General features: G+C 34.0%; 1 long non-coding RNA gene across 1 annotated transcript; it reads left to right on the top strand.

The window, feature by feature from the left end:
- The first annotated feature begins 1,243 nt into the window (after positions 1-1,243).
- On the top strand, positions 1,244-4,540 carry LOC105492717 (uncharacterized). Its single transcript, XR_011609540.1, has 4 exons — positions 1,244-1,291; positions 2,101-2,207; positions 3,020-3,137; positions 4,231-4,540. It is a non-coding gene; the product is annotated as an uncharacterized lncRNA (long non-coding RNA).
- Positions 4,541-20,171: the final 15,631 nt, after the last annotated feature.

The following is a 20,171-nucleotide window of genomic DNA, read 5'->3' as shown; positions in this document are numbered from 1 at the left end:
AAATAAATAATAACACTTTTCCCCTTAAAATAACCCCAAATATTTGCATGAAGCCAAATTCTGTTTGTTAAAATACTGTTCTAACAAACTGTCACATTTTAATATCTATAAACATCTTTATTTATTTAAAGAGTAAGATAAATAAATTCAGAAGAGAAAAATATGTCATTAATGTCATGAAAAGAAAGATCATATTAAAGAAAAATGTCTTTGACTGTTCACTAATAGTGCATTATATGAGATTGAGATGGAATCCATTAGGCATAATATGAAGAGAGGAAACATATCAACTTCACGTACAAAAAGGAGTCTCTCAGACAATCTATGTGGATTCCCTAATCAAAAATAGAAACACCCACTCACATTGATTAAAATTTAATAGTGATTTAACTAATCAGGATGTTTATTCTAAGCAATTACATAGTAAGGCTAATTGTTAAATTTGTACAGCTTTGTTACTCTCGATCCTCCAGTGACATAAATTTAAAACCGGTTGAAGTTAATGACTAAGGGAATGTAAACAAAATAGTTAAGTATTTTAAAATATTAAAAGGCTTAATAACATGCTGCAGTAACACAAAAAAAGGTTTATTTCACACTGTGAAAATTGGACTTCCTGTGATGGATTTTGTACTTTCTGTTTTTAGAGCTATAAATTGTCTTAGGAAGGTCCTGAATTGGAGATCTATTTTTAAAGATATAAAGTAAGTTTAAACAAAAGAAAAAGTATAAATGGAATTAGTAACATTGTATTTGAGTAAAATTTTAAATGAAGTAGTTTGCATTTTATGCTTATATATCCTTGTGCTTATGCGTTTGTGTGAGTTTTAGGCATGTCGTTTTTAATTGGGTATTTTTCACCCCGGAGATATTGTCTATTTCAGAAAAAAATGAACAATGGACCAGATATTAATGTAATTTATCATTATATGGCATATAAAAACACATCTTAAAAAGCAGTTTTAAAACATAGTGATTTAACTGTGAATAAAAAGACTAGGCATTTAATAATAAATAGAATCAAAGTTTTATTTCCATGAGAAAATAGTTAAACTCCATAAATATTAAAGCATTAGAAGTTTTTTATTTTAATATTTAGGTGGTTTATATGCTATGCTTATGTTAGCTAACTGGATATTAATGTATGCTTTAAATAGTCTACTAAAAAATCTAGAAATATACATAAATTATCAGAAGAATAAATATTTACTCAGCTAAATTTATCTTTATCTCTTTCGGTTCCAGGGTTTGAATCTATTTCTTTACATGAAGAGGACCGAGGGATGAAAAAGTGAGTTCAATTGCTTAAGTATTTTTGATTCAATACCTCCTCCCAATTTCCTGGTTAACTGTAAGGTCATTCCCCAAACAGCAGGGCATAGGGGAAATATACAATTTTGGAATCATTATATCATTTCCTGTCCTATTTCCTGTCAACTGTTTCTGTCAGAAATGGCTAATCATGACCTATTTTCACCAAGAAAGGAAAGAAGCTAAAGTCAGAATCATGCCGTTGAATTAGATCTTTTTCCTAAATGTAGTTATAAAATCTGGACTAAAGAGGGCAGGAGATACTCTATAAAAAAACTACAGAAGCCCAAGAAGAAATCTCTATGAGAAAATCCTCCCCACATTTGAGCATATGATAAAGTGATTTATTTTCAATAAAATCTGCATAAATGCTTTAGTTACTTTGATGCAGTGATTAATGGGAGTTTCAATGATATTTGTAGGCGTGAGATTCCCTCTACACTCAATGTTCAGCCTACTTCATTGCGTTTGTATCAGCTATGAATGTTTCTTAAGCATTCTTCTGAATTTCCAGCAGTTTCCTTCTCAATACAGGAGCAAGGAAGTTAATAGTGGCCTGTCACTACAAAACATGTCATTCATTTAGTGTAAAATACGAGGTCTTTCTAATCTTTACTCCACCCTCAAACTTATTTTTAAAAACACTTGGCAACATATGTCATAAATGGATCTGTCTCTAAATTAATGTGGATTTCTAGGTATATACCAGCTGAAGGGACGTTTAATCTCTTCTCAATAAAAGTCCATGACTTCCTTTTCCCTTTTTTGAAAACTTTTATAAATATATAGAGCAAAACTGAGAATCTGAAACCAGACTGCTTGCTGAGAAATAAATGAATGATCATGATCATCATGTGGAGGCAGACATTCAAGGAAAATTGCTTAATAGAGACCAGGTACTGCAACTTCTTCCTTCTTTACTTTCCAGTGGCACAATTTTGTTTTAGTCTATAGATTTATAGTTAATCTGACATCTTCATAAGCATTTGTAGATACGAGGTACTTAAGTAGAAAGAAAAAATAGTTTTGAAAAGATTTATATATTTCATGTAGATATTATGTTTTAATTAAATTAAAATACCATATGTTATTTTTTTCTTTGCATGTATTTAGTCAAGTTTTTACAATTATTGTGATATCTTAATTATCCTAATTTAGTTTACTACAGTGTAAATTTTAACTTCTAACTGAGAAGGAGATTATATGAAATAATTATTATACTTATTATAATGGATCGGTATGTTATTTCATTGACTAAATTTAAACTTGAGCAGGCAAAAATAAATGTCAAAGTGCTTAACCTTTATTAATAGGATGAAATTTCAGGTAGCTGAAGATAGTCATATATAAAGAGTTTAACACTGAGTATAAATGTGTGGAAAATTTGAATTGCTTTTATTTGGGCAGGTTTTATAATTTCTCACCTCTCAGCACATCAGAAGTAAATATTGGCCCTGCACACTTGGATCCTTCTAAGCAGTGGACGCTTCTGTTAGGTTGAGACTAAGGTAAACAGTGGCTGGTTTTCAGAGGCTAACCTTCAGCTGTTAGATGAATGAGAGACATTGTCACCCACAAAATCACAACTACATGGGCTCTAGGCTATTTTCGTCAATGGCTGTAAATGATTCTTTTTCTTAAATTGAAGTCAAAGAATCTAAGGCACCTCCCTAATGTCTGTCATTTGTTTTATTTTTCTGTCTTACAGAGATCAAACTTTTGGTTATTTGGAGAACTGGAGAAAAAGAGGCCCTTTCTGTTATAATGGAAAATAACTTACTGGTAACAGCAATAATCTCAACAGTTTTATTACTTCATGTACATAGGTAAATATCACTTTGCTTTCTTGTACAATACATTTCAAATTTCCAACAGTGAAAAGGGTTTTTAATGAAAAGTTTTTTCCCAGCTGTCTTTGGACTAAATATGAAGCTCATGAAATTTCCAAAATTAGGAATTCTGAACATTTTATATAGTTAAATAAAAACATTCCATGACCTTTGTTGATCATAAAGTCTTAGGAATCTATGACTCTTGGATTCTTGATAGCACCTGGGTTGTTCTGGGTTTGCTGATGTTCAGGCTGTCTCTGAATTTCATGGTGTGCTGAGAATGACACCGTCTTAGATTTGAACTTGGAAAATTATAGCAAACTTAACTGGTATCCTCATATCTAGATGAAGGCTCTGCAATAGTTACAGTGATTGCTTTAAGGCTACATAAGGTACTTCATTATATGCAGTGGCCCTGTGAAATTTACAGGATTTTTTCACTTGCTGAAAGATATCATGTGGAAGTTTAATTCCCTTTAGGCCAGTAAATATTTATTGAGGGCCCACTCAGAATATTTGAAGATGGTAAACCAATCTGTCAGAATATGTAAACATATATTCCTGTAACTGACTTTTTTTCTGAAATACATCAATATAATCCCAGTTACAACTGTTTTATAAGACAGAGGGAGAAGAGAGAAGGGAATGATATGGAAAACTGCCATTTAAAAACTTTTTTAAAATCAGAAATTTAGATGATACTCTTAGAATTGCTTTCATGATAGTCTAAGGTTTATGGTGAGCAGAGACACTATTGGAAATTGTCCACAGAAATTTATTAATAATGCTATTTAAAAATTAGACTTGTTTTGCTCTTGAATAAAAAATACTGACCTATACAACAAGCCTGGGCAACATAGTGTGACTTCCATCTAAAAAAAAAGAAATTAAAAATAATCAAAAAATATATGTATACAGATGCATGCACACACACAAACACATATATATACACATACACACACACATATATATGAACCTAAATTTAAGCACATGGTTTACTGGGTGTGGAGAAAATAGTAATGTTGTTTTGTTTTGAGGATTTTATTTTGTTTTGAAATTACTGGGATTTGTTACATTTCATTTGCAGATACAGTAAAAATACATGATTCCTGTCAAGTTGATCCTTGAATAGGTGGGACTATAAAGAAGCGATACTGATTTTTTAAAGACACACAAACTGCACAAAGTTGAGACAGGATTGACCTTCAATATAGTTATTTCAAGTATAATGAGTACAATCATGAGTTACAAAAAATACAACTTCATTTGGAAATATCTTGTGATCTTGTTTATAACCTTTTCTCTTGTTCTTTCCCTCTGTCATACAGTTGTGTTGTCTCCAGTGTTTACTCGGTCTTACAAAGTGAAAAAATCACAGGTTTTAACCTCTTGGTGTCTCAGTGTCTTTATCTGAAAAAAAAAAAAATACCCACTTAGACTGCAGTTTCTGGCATTAATTCTGTCTCAGGTATAAGTCAATTCCTTAAGAAGGTACTGACATATTTGATCAATAGCAAAATGATTGGAAAGAAATGAGATGCATAAACTCATAACCTCACTTTTTAAGAAGGCAACATACATGTGGATGTGTAAAATCTGAATTATTATTTAAAATCAGACTCAAAGATTCTGAGCCATACCTCTAAGGTCTCTAATTTCCTTTGTTCTGAATGTTGGTGTTCCCCTCGAAATCATATGTTAGAACCTAATACCCAATGTGATGTGGGATTTGGGGAGGTGATTTGGCCTTCAGGAATTGGATCAGAGCCCTTATAAAAGAAGCATGAGGGAGCTTTTTTGTTCCTTCTCTCACCTGAGTTTGCAGCCAAAAGGCACCATTCATGAAGCAGAGGGCAGGCACTTATCAGACACCAAATTTGCTAGTGCCTTAATCTTGGATTTCCTAGCCTCCAGAACTATGAGAATCAAATGTCTGTTGTTTATAAATTATCCAGTATAAAGTACGTTTTACAGCTGACTGAACTGACTAAGGCATCCTGACTGTACACAAGTTGGGACAAGTAGACTCCAACACAAGGTTGCATTCAGCACTCGGGGCATGGTCTTTTGCTCTTTCCTTGGGCAGTCAAGATATACCATTAATATACAGCAAAGAAGAGGAACTGGTGTCAACTCAGGAGAGAAACCAATAAAATTATTTCTAATTAGGAAGCAGAAAGTTGTGCATATACGTGATTTTACAATTTAAAATGTAACTCATATCTTTACATTTTCCAATACCCGTGTATTTTTCTGTGGAGAAAATACTTAAACAAAAATTATAGTGCTTTATTTTCATTCTATATTTTTTCTTAACCAAAAAAGTGGTCAGTTCATTCCCCAATTGAATAAACTGATAAAATTACGTTTAAAGCATTATTAGGAAAAGGTGACTGCTCATGTGACTAAACCACACCATTACCAAACATGAGAAAGTAATTGAATAAAAATAATAGCTTTTGAAATTTGTTGAAGCAACTTCCATCAATAATACTTGCCATGGGGAACGGTGGCAAATTACCTTCTCATTTTCTTTTGTTTTTATAGGTTTTTGGCCCAGTTCTAAGTGAATGCAATATATTTCAGAACATCCTTTCCTTTTAGACTTTTCTATTTTGTCTTCCCCTCTTCATCTTTCTCTTGGTGGCTTTTGAATTTCTCCCGGACTTTGTTCCTTTTCTGAACTTTTACCCACCATTTACACTTCAACTCTCTAAGAAGATTCCTTAACTTTATAATTGGCATATGGATACAAGAAATGTTGGTTTTAAGGATTTGTTCTAATTTGTTTTAACCTTACCTCAACCTTATCCTCTTCAAGATATTGTACTAGAAATATGTCTGGTTAGCCAATAAAACTGGAATATAGCTGTTTGCAGCATTTTTATTTATCATAGAACTTTGAGGGAAGAATTATATATATTGGAGATATCTTTAGCACTTGAGTAAAACATGAATTCAGACTTTGATGAGACCTTTCTCGGTTTTAGTAGATTTGTGTCTACAGGGTGATCTGGTTTTACTTCATTTTTTGACAATTGTTAAAAGAAATGTTCAGTGAAGTCCTTTTAAAGAACAGTTGGATTTAAAGCAATTCATTGTAATGGCATTTTAAATGGTGGCACAAATATAATAGAAAAACTTACATTTTTGCCATAATTCCTAATGAAAAATTAGTTTATAAACTCTCTTTTGCAGGCATGGATTCATGCTCAACAAATCAATTTTCTGCTCCTCTTTTATTATCAAGTAGCAGATTCAATAAGTAAAAATTTTCTGTAAATTTAAGATCATTTCCTATTATACATGAACATAGTTTTAAAGTACCTTGTTTCAGCAGGGCACGGTGGCTCACACCTGTAATTCTAGCACTTTGGGAGGCTGAGGTTAGCAGATCACGAGGTCAGGAGGATGAGACCAGCCTGGACAACACGATGAAATTCCGTCTCTATTAAAAATACAAAAAAAAAATTTAGATGAGCATGGTAGTGGACGCCTGTAATCCCAGCTACTTGGGAGGCTGAGGCAGGAAAATTGCTTGAACCCAGGAGGCGGAGGTTGCCGTTAGCCAAGATTGCACCACTGGCCACGGCACCCTAGTCTGGGCAACAAGAGCAAGCCTCCAAAAAAAAAAAAAAAGAACAAAAAACAAACCTTGTTTCTCTACACATTTTAACCAGAATGCTCAAGACGGTGTCATATTTGTCAGTAGTAGAAGGATCGGACCAGGAAAAAGTGAAAAAAAAATATATATATATATGTATACACACACACACATACATATGTATGTACATATATACACAAACTAAGCAAAAAAAATCCAGTAAGATTACATCTCTATCTCTACATACCATGCTCTAGAACAAATGGACTTCGTAGATGGGGAGCCCACGTAAGATATACTTTGCAAGATTGTAAATTTAGCATTAAAAAACAAGCATCCTTTGCCCTCAAATTCCATCTTACGCTTGAGGGTTGGTAATTTGGATGACTGGATATTCATTTGGTCTAAAAGAGCCAACTTGAAGGTAAAGAGTTTACTTTAAATCAGCATGCTTAACCAGTTCTGAGGCAGGTGTAGAAACATCAGCAATGTTGTGAAACTTTAATTTGAAAGGTTTACTCATCCTGAACATGGAACTTTTAAATGCTATTTTCTTTGTTAGTCCTTAAAATATTAGAATCAAGTCAGTCTTTAGTTCATTTTACGTACATTTCTTCCTCTTCTCATACAAGTATGTTGTGCTTTGAGAAGTCCTCTTAAGCTGCAATTACGTTGGGATATTTTCTTTTTAATTCAAGAAATAGATGCAGAAAATCAGACTTGGATTCCTGGCTCCATACCAACAACTCACAGTTCTCTTCAGCTCTTTTCTGTTCTGCTTCTGTAACTGGATAGACGATGGTTACTTTTAATGGCTGCTTTGGGGCTTGAGGGGGGTGGTGCGGAATTTTGTACATACACACTCACAGGAAAAGAAAGCTATTATGGACAGGAGATTGTTGAAAGCTTTACTGACTTTCATGCTGTGAAAAGAAGACACCGAGATACCTTATGCTTTTGATGCCTGAGGGCCACTAACCAAAAAGGGAAGAAGAAAAACACATTTACATGTTGTGGCTCTGATTCAAAATTCTTTTCCTTTTTTCCATCTATGGGTGCCCAAATGGGGGCAAAAAGCCAGCACCTCAATTTTTTGTTGTTGTTGAAAGGGTAAAAAATGTCTCAACTTTCGTCACATATTCCCAGCAAAGTGAAAACTAAGTAAATTGAGCTTCAAGTCACTAATGTTTTCTTCCTGTTACAACCGTAGCCTCATGGTGAACTTTAGAAAAAGGTTCGATTTTTTCATAATAATTTTCCCTTGACATAAGTGCTTGATAATTAAACCAAATTCTTCCCCTTGAGTCAGATTTTTTTCTTCAGAGGGATAAGTCAGATTGGTTTGAAATCTGATCCAAAGTTCAATCAAATGTTATCTCTTCTTTTAAAAAAATGGTATCCAAGTCAGTCATTATATGTATTGCTTACATTTAGGAGAAACTATGAGCTCATGTTATGACCAATGCTATCATCCTGTGAAATCTCAAGTGTGCCTTGGGTTTTTTTTTTTTCTTTCTTTTTTTTTTAGTTTTAAGAAAGTGAAAACAGTTATCTCAATGCACCTCATGAAACATGTTTTCCACATCACTGTTAAAAATCTGGGATGAAATGGCACTGGGACAAGTCAGAATAGCTACTAATGGACAATTGCCAAATATCAAATCAAGTCATACAAAATATGTAAAGTCTGTACATTCTAACTTGGATTTGTAAGAATAATTTGTCTTTTAGATGGGAAAAAGCAAACACGCACACCACACACACAAGTCTCGTGGGATAGATTTAGATTTTAAGTGTTGTTGGGATTTAAATACAATGGCAACAATTATAAGGTAGAGAAAAACATTTAATTATTTCCATAACTTGTTGGAGTACAGGTGGTGTTTGGTTACATGAGTAAGTTCTTTAGTGGTGATTTGTGAGATTTTGGTGCACCCATAACCTGAGCAGTATACACTGTACCATGTTTGTAGTCTTTTATCCATTGTGCCTTCCCACTCTTCCCCCCAAGTCCCCCAATTCCATTGTATCATTCTTATGCCTTTGGGTCCTCATAGCTTAGCTCTCACATATAGGTAAGAACATATGATGTTTGGTTTTCCATTCCTGAGTTACCTCACTTAGAATAATAGTCTCCAATTTCATCCAGGTCACTGCAAATTGACATTTTAATTCACTCCTTTTTATGGCTGTGTAGTATTCCATCATATATATAATATAATAATTATATAATAATTTTATAATAATAATATATAATAATTATCTATATATTAATATTTATATATTATTATTTATTATTAATCATTTTATTATTATTTATATTAATTATTCTAATTTATATATTATTTATATATTATTATTTAAGTATAATTATAATTATATAATAATTATATTATATATAATATATATATCACAGTTTCTTTATCTACTTATTGATTGATGGGCATTTGGGTTGGTTCCACGATTTTGCTGTTGTGAATTGTGCCACTATAAACAAGTGTGTGCAAATATCTTTTCCGAATAATGACTTCTTTTCCTCTGGGTAGATACCCAGTAGTGGGATTGCTGGATCAAATGGTAGTTCTATTTTTAATTCTTTAAGGAATCTCCACACTGTTTTCCATAGCAGCTGTACTAGTTTGCATTCCCACCAGCAGTGTAGAAGTATTCCCTGTTCACCACATCCATGCCAACATCTACCATTTTTTGATTATGGCCATTCTTGCAGGAGTAAGGTGGTATGGCATTGTGGTTTTGATTTGCATTTCCCTGATCATTAGTGATGCTGAGCATTTTTTTCATGTATTTGTTGGCTATTTGTATGTCTTCTTTAGAGATTGTCTATTCATGTCCTTAGCCCACTTTTTGATGGGAGTGTTTGTTTTTTCCTTACTGATTTGTTTGAGTCTGTTGTAGATTCTGGATGTTAGTCCTTTGTGAGATGTATAGACTGTGAAGATTATCTCCCACCCTGTAGGTTGTCTGTTTACTCTGCTGACTGTTCCTTTTGCCATGCAAAAGCTCTTTAGTTTAATTAGGTCGCAGCTATTTATCTTTGTGTTTATTGCATTTGCTTTGGGGCTCTTCATCATGAAATCTTTGCCTAAGCCAGTGTCTAGACGGGCTTTTCCAATGTTATCTTCTAGAATTTTTATAGTTTCAGGTATTATGTCCTTAATCCATCTTGAGTTGATTTTTGTATAAGGTGAGAGATGAGGATACAGTTTCGTTCTGCTACATGTGGCTAGCCAATTATCCCAGCATGATTTGTTGAAAAGGGTGTCCTTTCCCCACTTTATAGTTTTTGTTTGCTTTGTCAAAGATCAGTTGGCTATAAGTATTTGGGTTTATTTCTGAGTTCTCTATTCTGTTCCATTGGTCTATGTGCCTATTTCTATACCAGTATCATGCTGTTTTGGTTACTATGCCCTTAAAGTATAGCTTGAAATCAGGTTGTGTGATGCCTCCAGATATGTTCTTTTTGCTTAGTCTTGCTTTGACTATACGGGCTCTTTTTTGGTTCCATATGAATTAAATTTTTTTTTTCTAATTCTGTGAAGAATGATTGTGGTATTTTGATGGGGATTGCATTGAATTTGCAGATTGCTTTTGGCAGTATGGTCATTTTCACAATATTGATTCTACCTATCCATGAGTATGGGATGTGTTTCCATTTGTTTGTGTCATCTATGATTTCTTTCAGCAATGTTTTGTTGTTTTCCCTGTAGAGGTCTTTCAACTCCTTGGTTAGGTATATTCTTAAGTATTTTACTTTTTTTTGCAGCTATTGTAAAAGGAATTGAATTCTTGATTTGATTCTCTGCTTGGTCGCTGTTGGTGCATAGAAGAGCTACTAGTTTGTGTACATTAATATTGCATCTGGAAACTTTGATGAACTCTTGTATCAGTTCTGGGAGCTTCCTAGAGGAGTCCTTAGGGTTTTCAAGGTATATGATCAAATCATCATCAAACAGTGACAGTTTGACTTCCTCTTTACCAATTTGCATGCCCTTTATTTACTTCTCTTGTCTGATTGCTCTGGCTAGGACTTCCAGTACAGTGTTGAAGAGGAGTGGTGAAGGTGGGCATTGTTGTCTTGTTCCAGTTCTCAGAGGTAATGCTTTCAACTTTTCTCCATTCAGTATTCTGTTGGCTGTCGGTTTGTCATAGATGGCTTTTATTATGTTAAACTGTGTCCCTTAAATTTTGATTTTCCTGAGAGTTTTAATCATGAAGCAAAGCTGGATTTTGTCAAATGCTTTTTCTGCATCTATTGAGATGATCATGTGACTTTTGTTTTTAATTTTATTTATGTGGTGTACCACATTTATTGACTTGCATGTGTTAAACCTTCCCTACATCCCTGGTATGAAACTCACTTGATCATGGTGGATTATCTTTTTGATTATTGTTGGATTATGTTAGCTAATATTTTGTTAAGGATTTTAGCATCAATAGTCATCAAGGATATTGGTCTGTAGTTATCTTTTTTGATTACATCCTTTCCTGGTTTTGGTTTCAAGATGATTCTGGCTTCATAAAATGAATTAGGGGGGATCCTTCTTTATCCATCTCATAGAATAATTTTGAAAATATTGGTACCAATTCTTCTTTGAATGTCTAGTAGAATTCTGCTGTGAATCTCTCTGGTCCTGGACTTTTTCTGTTGGAAATTTTTTAATTACCATTTCAGTGGTCTGTTCAGGGTATCTAATTCTTCCTGATTTAAGCTAGGAGGCTTGTATTTTTCTTGGAATTTATCCATCTCCTCTAGATTTTCTAGTTTATGTGCATAAAGGTGTTCATAGTAGCCACGAGTGATCTTTTGTATTTCAGTTGTGTCAGTTGTAATATCTTCTGTTTCATTTCTAGTGAGGTTATTTGGATTTTCTCTCTTCTTTTCTTGGTTTATCTTGCTAATGGTCTATCAATTTTATTTATGTTTTTAAAGAACCAGCTTTTGGTTTTATTTATCTTTTGTATTTTTCAATTTCATTTAGTTCTGCTTTGATCTTGGTAATTTCCTTTATTCTCCTAAGTCTGGATTTGGTTTGTTCTTGTTTCTCTAGTTCCTTGAGGTGTGACCTCAGAATGTCAGTTTGTGCACTTTCAGGCTTTTTGATGTCAGTGTTTAGGGCTATGAACTTTCCTCTTAGCCTTTGCTTTATCCCAGAAGTTTTGATAGGTTTTGTCATTATTGCCATTCAGTTTGAAGAATTTTCTAATTTCTATCTTGATTTTGTTTTTGGCCCAATGCTCATTCAGGAGCAGGTTATTTAATTTCCATGTATTTGCATGATTCTGAAGGTTCCTTTAAGAGTTGATTTCCAATTTTATTCCATTGTGGTCTGAGAGAGTACTTGATACAATTTCAATTTTCTTATACTTGTTGAGGCTCATTTTATGGTCTATCATATGGCCTATCTTGGAGAAAGTTCCATGCACTGTTGAATAGAATGTTTATTCTGCTGTTGTTGGATGAAATGTTCTGTATATACCTGTTAAGTCCATTTGTTCCAACGTATAGTTTAAATCCATTGTTTGTTGACTTTCTGTCTTGATGGCCTGTCTAGTGTTGTCAGTGTTGTATTGAAGTTCCCCACTATTATTGGGTTGCTGTCTATTTCATTTCTTAGGTCTATTAGTAATTGTTTTACAAATTCAGGAGCTCCAATGTTAGGTGCATATAGGTTTAGGATTGTGACATTTTCATGTTGGACAAGACCTTTTATCATTATATAATGTTTCTCTTTGTCGCTTTTAACTGCTAACGCCTTAAAAATTGTTTTGTCTTATATAAGAATAGCTACCCCTGCTAGCTTTTGGTATTCATTTGCATGAGATGCCTTTTTCCATCCCTTTACTTTAAACTTATGTGAGTCCTTATGTGTTAGATGAGTATCCTGAAGGCAGCAGATAATTGGTTGGTGAGTTCTTATCCATTCTATAGTTCTGTATCCTTTAAGTGGAGCATTCAGGCCATTTACATTCAATGTTAGTATTGAAATGTGAGGTATGGTTGCATTCATCATGCTTTTTGTGGCCTGTGTACTTTGGTTTTCTGTTTTTTGTTTTTGCTTTTTAACAAATATTTTTGTTTTATGGGTCCTGTGTGATTTATTCTTTAAAGATGTACTGTTTTGATTTGTTTCCAGGATTTGTTTCAATATTTAGAGCTCCTTTTAGCAGTTCTTGTAGTGGTGGCTCAGTAATGGCAAATTCCCTCAGCATTTGTTTGTCTAAGAATGACTGTATTTTTCCTTCACATATGATACTTGGTTTCACTGGATACAAAATTCTTGGCCGATAACTATTTTGTTTGAAGAGGCTGAATATAGGGACCCATTCCCTTCTAGCCTGTAGGGTTTCTGTGGAGACATCTGCTGTTAATCTGATAGGTTTTCCTTTATAGGTGAGTTGGTGCTTCTGTCTCACAGTTCTTAAGGTTCTTTTCTTCATCTTAAGTTTGGATAACCTGATGACAATGTGCCTAGGTGAAGATTTTTTTGCAATGAATTTTCCAGGTGTTGTTTGTGCTTCTTGTATTGGATGTCAAAGTCTCTAGCAAGGCCAGGGAAGTTTTCCTCAATTATTCCCCTGAAAATGTTTTCCAAGCTTTTAGAATTCTCTTCTTCCTCAGGAACACCAATTATTCTTAAGTTTAGTCATTAAACATAATCCCAGACTTCTTGGAGACTTTGTTCATATTTTCTTGTTTTTTTTTTTTCTTTGTCTGTATTGGATTGGGTTAATTCAAAGACCTTACCTTTGAGCTCTGAATTCCTTTCTTCTACTTGTTCAGTTCTATTTCTGAGACTCTCCAGGGCATTTCACATTTCTAAAAGTGTATTCAAAGTTTCCTGAATTTTTTATGTTTTTTTTTTTCTTTATCTGTTTCCTTGAATATTTCTCCTTTCACTTCTTGTATCATTTTTTGGATTTCCTTACATTTGGCTTTGCCTTTCTCTGGTCCCTCTTTGATCAGCTTAATAACTAACCTCCTGAATTCTTTTTCAAGTAAATCAGAGATTTCTTCTTGGTTAGGATCCATTGCTGGTGAACTAGTATGATTCTTTGGGGATGTTGAAGAGCCTTATTTTGTCATATTTTCAGGGTTGGTTTTCTGGTTCCTTCTCATTTGGGCAAGCTCTGTCAGAGGGAAGGTCTAGTGCTGAAGGCTGTTGTTCAGATTCTTGTGTCCCACAGGGTGTTCCCTTGATGTAGTATTCTCCCCCTTTCTCTACGAATGTGGCTTCCTGTTAGCTGAACTGCAGTGATTGTTTTCTCTCTTCTAGGCCTAGCCACCCAGCGAGTCTACCCACCTCTGGGCTGGTAGTGGGGGTTGTCTGCACAGAGTCCTGTGATATGAACCATCTATGCATCTCTCAGCTGTGGATATCCATGCCTGTTTTGGTGGAGGTGGTGGCGGGTGCAATGGACTCCATGAGCATTTTTAGCTTTGGTGGTTTAATGCTCTATTTTTGTGCTGGTTGGCCTCCTGCCAGGAGGTGGTGCTTTCCAGAAAGCATCAGCTGTAGTAATATGTAGAGGGACCAGTGGTGGGTAAGCCCTAGAACTCCCAGGATTATATGCTCTTTGTCTTCTGCTACCAGGGTGGATAGGGAAGAATCATCAGGTGTGGGTGGGGTCAGGTGTATCTGGGCTAAGATTGTCTTGGGGAAGGTCTTGCTGCAGCTGCTGTTGGTGATGGGGGTGAGATTCCCAGGTCACTGGAGTAGTGTATCTAGGAGGATTATGTCTGCCTCTGCTGAGTCATGCAGGTTGTCAGGGAAGTGGAGGAAAGCCAGCAGTCACAGGCCTCACCCAGCCCCATGAAAACCAAAGAGCTGGTCTCACTCCCACCATGCCCCACCAACAGTTCCGAGTCTGTTTTTAGGTAGAGAGCATAATGGGCTTTAAAAATTGTCCCAGGCTCTCCACCTCCCAGCTGCGAGCGAAAAGGGCTTGGTTCTTTCCCTGCCTGTGGAGTCTGTGCACTAGATTTACACCCTCCCCTGAGTTCTGGCCAAGAGGCGACTCATCCCATTCAAATTGCTAAAAATTTCAGCTAGAGATTTCCTTCTCCCAGTGAAGTTTTACCACCTGCCCCTCTGGTCACCCACCTGATGGATCCCTGTGGTGCCAAGCAGGAATGACCTGCTAGGGGACACAGAGAGTTCCCAGGGCCTCTCTGCTGCTTCCTCTACCCCTGCATTTTGCTGGGCTCTCTAAATTGGCTCAGTTCCAGGTAAGGTCGGAAACTTCTCTCACAAACAGACCTTCAACTTCTCCAGTGTGGGTGTGTGTTTGGGAGAGGAGGGTCTCTCTTTCCCACTTCTGCAATTGGGGCACTCACAGTATTTGGGGTGTCTCCCAGGTACTGCAGAAACAGTCTTCTTCTTTCAGAGGGTCTGTGGGTCCTCTTGGGATTGCTGGTTTGTTCTTGCATTAGATCTGGAGCTAACATTCACAATGTGAGCTTCTGCAAGTTGCTTGGTCCAGAGCTGCAATCTAGTCCTGCCTCCCATCCACCATGATGATCCTCTTCTCAAGGTAGAGAAATTATCACAAATTCTTATTAAGTAGCAAGTTATCCTTGGTTAAAATTGGGGAAATACACATTCATGTTGCTTTTAAAGTTACATCTATCATTGAGTCCATACAATCAAAATTTTCCTGATATTCAAAAATATATATTTGAAGAATATTTTAACATTTCCTCCTATGGAACTTTACAGTTCCATATATATGATTGTATGACCCATGGCTGATATTTATTATGGACCCGTTTATGCATTATTCTGCCATTCAACTGAAAAAGACATAAATTTATTTCACAAAAAATTACAATCATGATGTCCAAAATGAAAGCCAAAAAAAAAAAGCAACAGCCCTACCAACAAAATCCAAAATTTCTAGGTTATTTTGCTCTTTCTTGGTCTGTGTGTGTGTGTCTGTACGTGTCTGTGTGTGTTTTAAACTTTTGTCCACAGCTCTGTTTCTTTTGGACTGAGAAACATGTTATTATGTGTTTATCCTGCCACTGAAAAATGATAAGTCTCTAATTTCTCTCAAGTTATTGCTCCTCTAGCCATGTATTCAGTTTTCTAAAAGAAAGCAAACACCTGATTACTGAAATATATTAACTATATAATAGCATACTTTTTAAAGCAGGTTTTGTATGTTGTCTTGTTTTATCCTCCTTTGATTATAGAGATATGTGGAAAATGCTATGCTCAGTTTGAAAGAAAGAAACTGAAGCACATAAGAAGGAAGTGAGTTTACTAAAATCACAGAACTAATTGATAATTAATTCTTATTTTCATTCCATATAAAGTAAAATATTAAGGAGAGTAATTGCCCTGGTTATTTCAACCCTATTTCAAGGTTGGTTCTATCTTTATTTTACGGTTGAGGAAACTGAAGTCTAGAATTAATTAACTTACCCAATTTTATGCAACTGGTAAGTAATAATCTGATGTTCTAATCTTACTAGGGTGGACTTTAAAGGTCAGTCTTTTCAAATTGTATAGCATCTTATATTGGTCTAGTTTTGTATTCTGAATGATAATTCACAAGTCATACCTTCCCTTATAACATTTTTTGGTGGAGATTATGACTGCCAATTAATTGAACGAAATTTACTTCACTTGTACTAAGTATTTGTAGAAAAATGGCAACTGTGTAATTCTTTTGTAGATGGTTAAAATACACTGTTATTTTTCTGTTCTAATTGTCAAGTTGAAAAAAATCTGAGTGATCTTGGTAAGAATATTGTGTCTGTTCATAATACATGTTTATCATTACCAAAAGAAGGAATAAAACTAATCAGAATAAAATTTCAAACTAAGTTAGCAGTTTTTATCTTATTAAATATAAACTATGTGTGCCTAATATTCACATAAAATGGACACGAAAACATAATAATACAATAGCACTCTTTTAACAACTAACCTGCTTAGGAAATTACATATTACACATATTATTGATATTTCTGGGTTTCTTGCTGAAATTTATTCTCCATCTTCTTTCTGCAAACGTAAGCCCCATTCTTGCATGTACTGTTAATACTTCTCAATATATATGGCTATATACTTCAAAATATATGTATGTTTCAATACATAATATTTAGTTTTATATTGTATATTTCAAATATAAAATCACACTTTTGAGGCATAAACACATAAGTCTGAGGATGAACCAGGACAACATATAAAATCTCTGCTCCTGCCCATCATCTGAGTAACCATCTAGTAACAAGTAACAGCAGCAGAGCACTAGAAGAGGGGCAAGCAAGAGGAGAGAAACTGTGACAAAGGCATGTATGTAAGTTTGAAAGCTGAGGATGGGACAAGAAAAAGGAGAAAATCCTTTTGACTCTGCAGCCCCTACTCTAAGCTTAGGCAATAGAATTTTACTACTGCAAAAACTTTAAGACTGTTGTTTCTTGAACATACTCTCAGCAAAACATACCAACAAACTAGCCAGTACCTCATACTAACAGTGTGACAAATTGATTATTTTCAGGCATGTTACTCTTTCTCTTGGTCACTACTGCTTTATACATTGTGACCAACATTTAATCAAAATTATAAGAAAAAAATAAAAACAAATACCCATAATAAAGAAAGAAAGTTATGAAAAATACAGACACATATAAAATCTAAATTTTTAAAGGTTGGATTAAATTTTAAAATAACTCTAATTAATATGTTAAAAGATTTAATAGAAAAGATATACAACATGAAGGAAAAATAGGGCATTTCAGCAGAGATGAAAACTAGAACGAAGATTTAAATTAAAATAATAGAAAGGAAAAGTTAATAGCAGTGAAAAATTTACTTAAAGGGCCAACCCACAAAACAGCCAAGGAAGGGTAAACAAAATTGAAAATTTGCCAATAAAATTACTTAAATATAATCACAAAAGAGAAAAAGAAGAAAACAAAGTATCCAAAACCTGTAATGAAATAAACACAAAAAGCATCTACAGCTGTAATACAACACCAAATATTCTAACGTACATGTAATTAGAACTCTTCAAGGAAAACAGAGAAAGAATATGGCAGAAGAAAAGTTTGAGAGAGAATAGCTAAGCAATTTCCAACAATAATAAAAGATATGAAAAAATACAGAGCCAAGAAGATTGGGTGTCTTTTAGGAAAGCACACACAAGCATGTGCATGTACAAATAGATACAAACACACACTCCTAGATATCATATTCACATTCCTAAAAATAAAACAGAAAATAAAGGGAACATCTTGTAAGAAGCCAGAAAGAAAGGGAAATGATATACATATGAAGAAGTATAAGAAATACTTCTCCTGAGAAAGTACGCAAACCTGAAGACAATGGTTTTCTTTACAGTACCAAAATTTAAAAATAAAGCCAATTCAAAATCCCCTACTTAGTAAAAATATTATCCAAAATAAAGGTCAAATATCAAGTAGTATGTACATGTTATTTTGTTTTACATTTCTTATGTTACTTATATATGGGGACTAAGTACTATGTTTTTGAGGATTCTCTGTTGATGTACATAACTAGTTCATCTATTTTACTGATTGTGGGGTATTTTATTGTATCTGTAACATCAATTTAAAAATCCATTTCTTGCTGATGGATTTTTCTCTGTGGTATAAGATTTGGTGCATAATTTTCAGTTAAAGAGTATGTATTATAAATTTTTATTTTAATAGACATTAACATATAGCTTAGCAAAGTGTTTAAAAAATTTACACTCAGCTGGGCATGGTTGCTCGAGCCTGTAATCCCAGCACCCTGGGATCACACCCTGAGACCATCATGGCTAATACAGTGGAACCCTGTCTGTACTAAAAACACAAAAAAATTAGCTGGGTGTGGTTGCACACACCTGTAGTCCCAGCTGCTTGGGAGGCTGTGGCAGGAGAATCACTTGAACCTGGGAGGTGGAAGGTGCAGTGAACCGAGATTGTACCACTGCACTCCAGCCTACGTGATAGAGTGAGACTCCATCTCAAAAAAAAAAAAAAAAAAAAAAAAAAAAAACCAAGAAAAAGAAAATTACACTCCTACTAGGAGTATATAACAATGTTAGTTATAGTTATCCTGTATTCTTCCTATAATATCAAAATTTTTAACTTTTTGACAAACTTATTAAAATACAGTTGGAATCTTGCTGTGATTTTTAAATTACAGCTTTTTATTACTAGTAAGATTGAGAATCATTTTTATATGTATTGGACATTTAATTTCTACAATGAATCAGCTATTTTCATATTTCTTCAGTTTTACTAATAAGTATAAGAAGTTGTCTTTCTGTTATCAATTAGGAAAGAGTTGCTATATGTTACATACATTAATTCTCTGCATTGTAAATAGTTTTTTGCAGCCTTTTTTCACATTTATTTGAAGTCTTTTCATGTATGGGATATTTTAGTTTCAATCTAACTAAATTTTTCAATCCCTCACTTTTATGGTTTCATTTTCAGGTCCTATTTAAAAATTGCTCTCTCTTTTACAGTTCTAAAGATATCTTCTTGATGTTTCAAATTTTATACTTCAAACTTGGTATATATTTTTGTATGAAATGTAAAGTAGTCTTTATTTTCCTATAGCAAGATGTCCCCACATCATCAGATTATTTGTCATTTTTTCTCCACTGATTTTTAAGTTTTAAAATTTATCAATAAAATATAATGTGCATAAATTGTATAAAGGGAGAAGTTTTTACACATTATTACATATGTATTAATAAAATCATAATTAAAATCAAGAAAATAAACTTATCAGTTACCCCCCAAATTGTTTATTTCCTTTTGTAAAGGACAGTTTCCCATTCTCTGCCCACTCTACTCTGCCCACTCTGCCCATATGCAAACACTTTATACATATGTGTGTATATATATATATATAAATGCAAACACATTTATAAATGCAAAAACATATATAAATGCAAAGACAAAATGCCCATATGCAAACACTTTATATATATATATATATACACATTCTCCTTCAGGGAAGCCAATATCCTGTATATTATGCTGCTTGAAATTGCCACACAGCCCACTTATGATCTGCTCACTTATTTTTAGTATTTATTTTGTGTGTTTTATTTTGGATGCTTACTATTGCTATGTCTTCAGGTTCACCAATCGTTCAGCTCACAAGTCTAATCTGTTGTTAATCTCAATCTGTGTGTGTTTTATTTATCAAAGTTACTTTATTTTTCATTTCTAGAAACTTGTTACAGTGTATTTTCTGTATCTTGCATTTCTATATAAAACATGATCCATATACCTTCTTGAACATTTGGAATATATGTTTTATATAATTTGTTTTTGTATCCTTTAATGCTAATTAATTTCTGTTGAATAATTTTCCTCATTACTATCGATAATGCTTTTCTGCTTTTTTGCATACCTGGAAATTTTTATGTGG

This window comes from Macaca nemestrina, chromosome 11 (genome assembly GCF_043159975.1).
Source record: "Macaca nemestrina isolate mMacNem1 chromosome 11, mMacNem.hap1, whole genome shotgun sequence".
Taxonomy (NCBI): Eukaryota; Metazoa; Chordata; class Mammalia; order Primates; family Cercopithecidae; genus Macaca; species Macaca nemestrina.
This window is presented reverse-complemented; position numbering and strand designations above follow the sequence as displayed.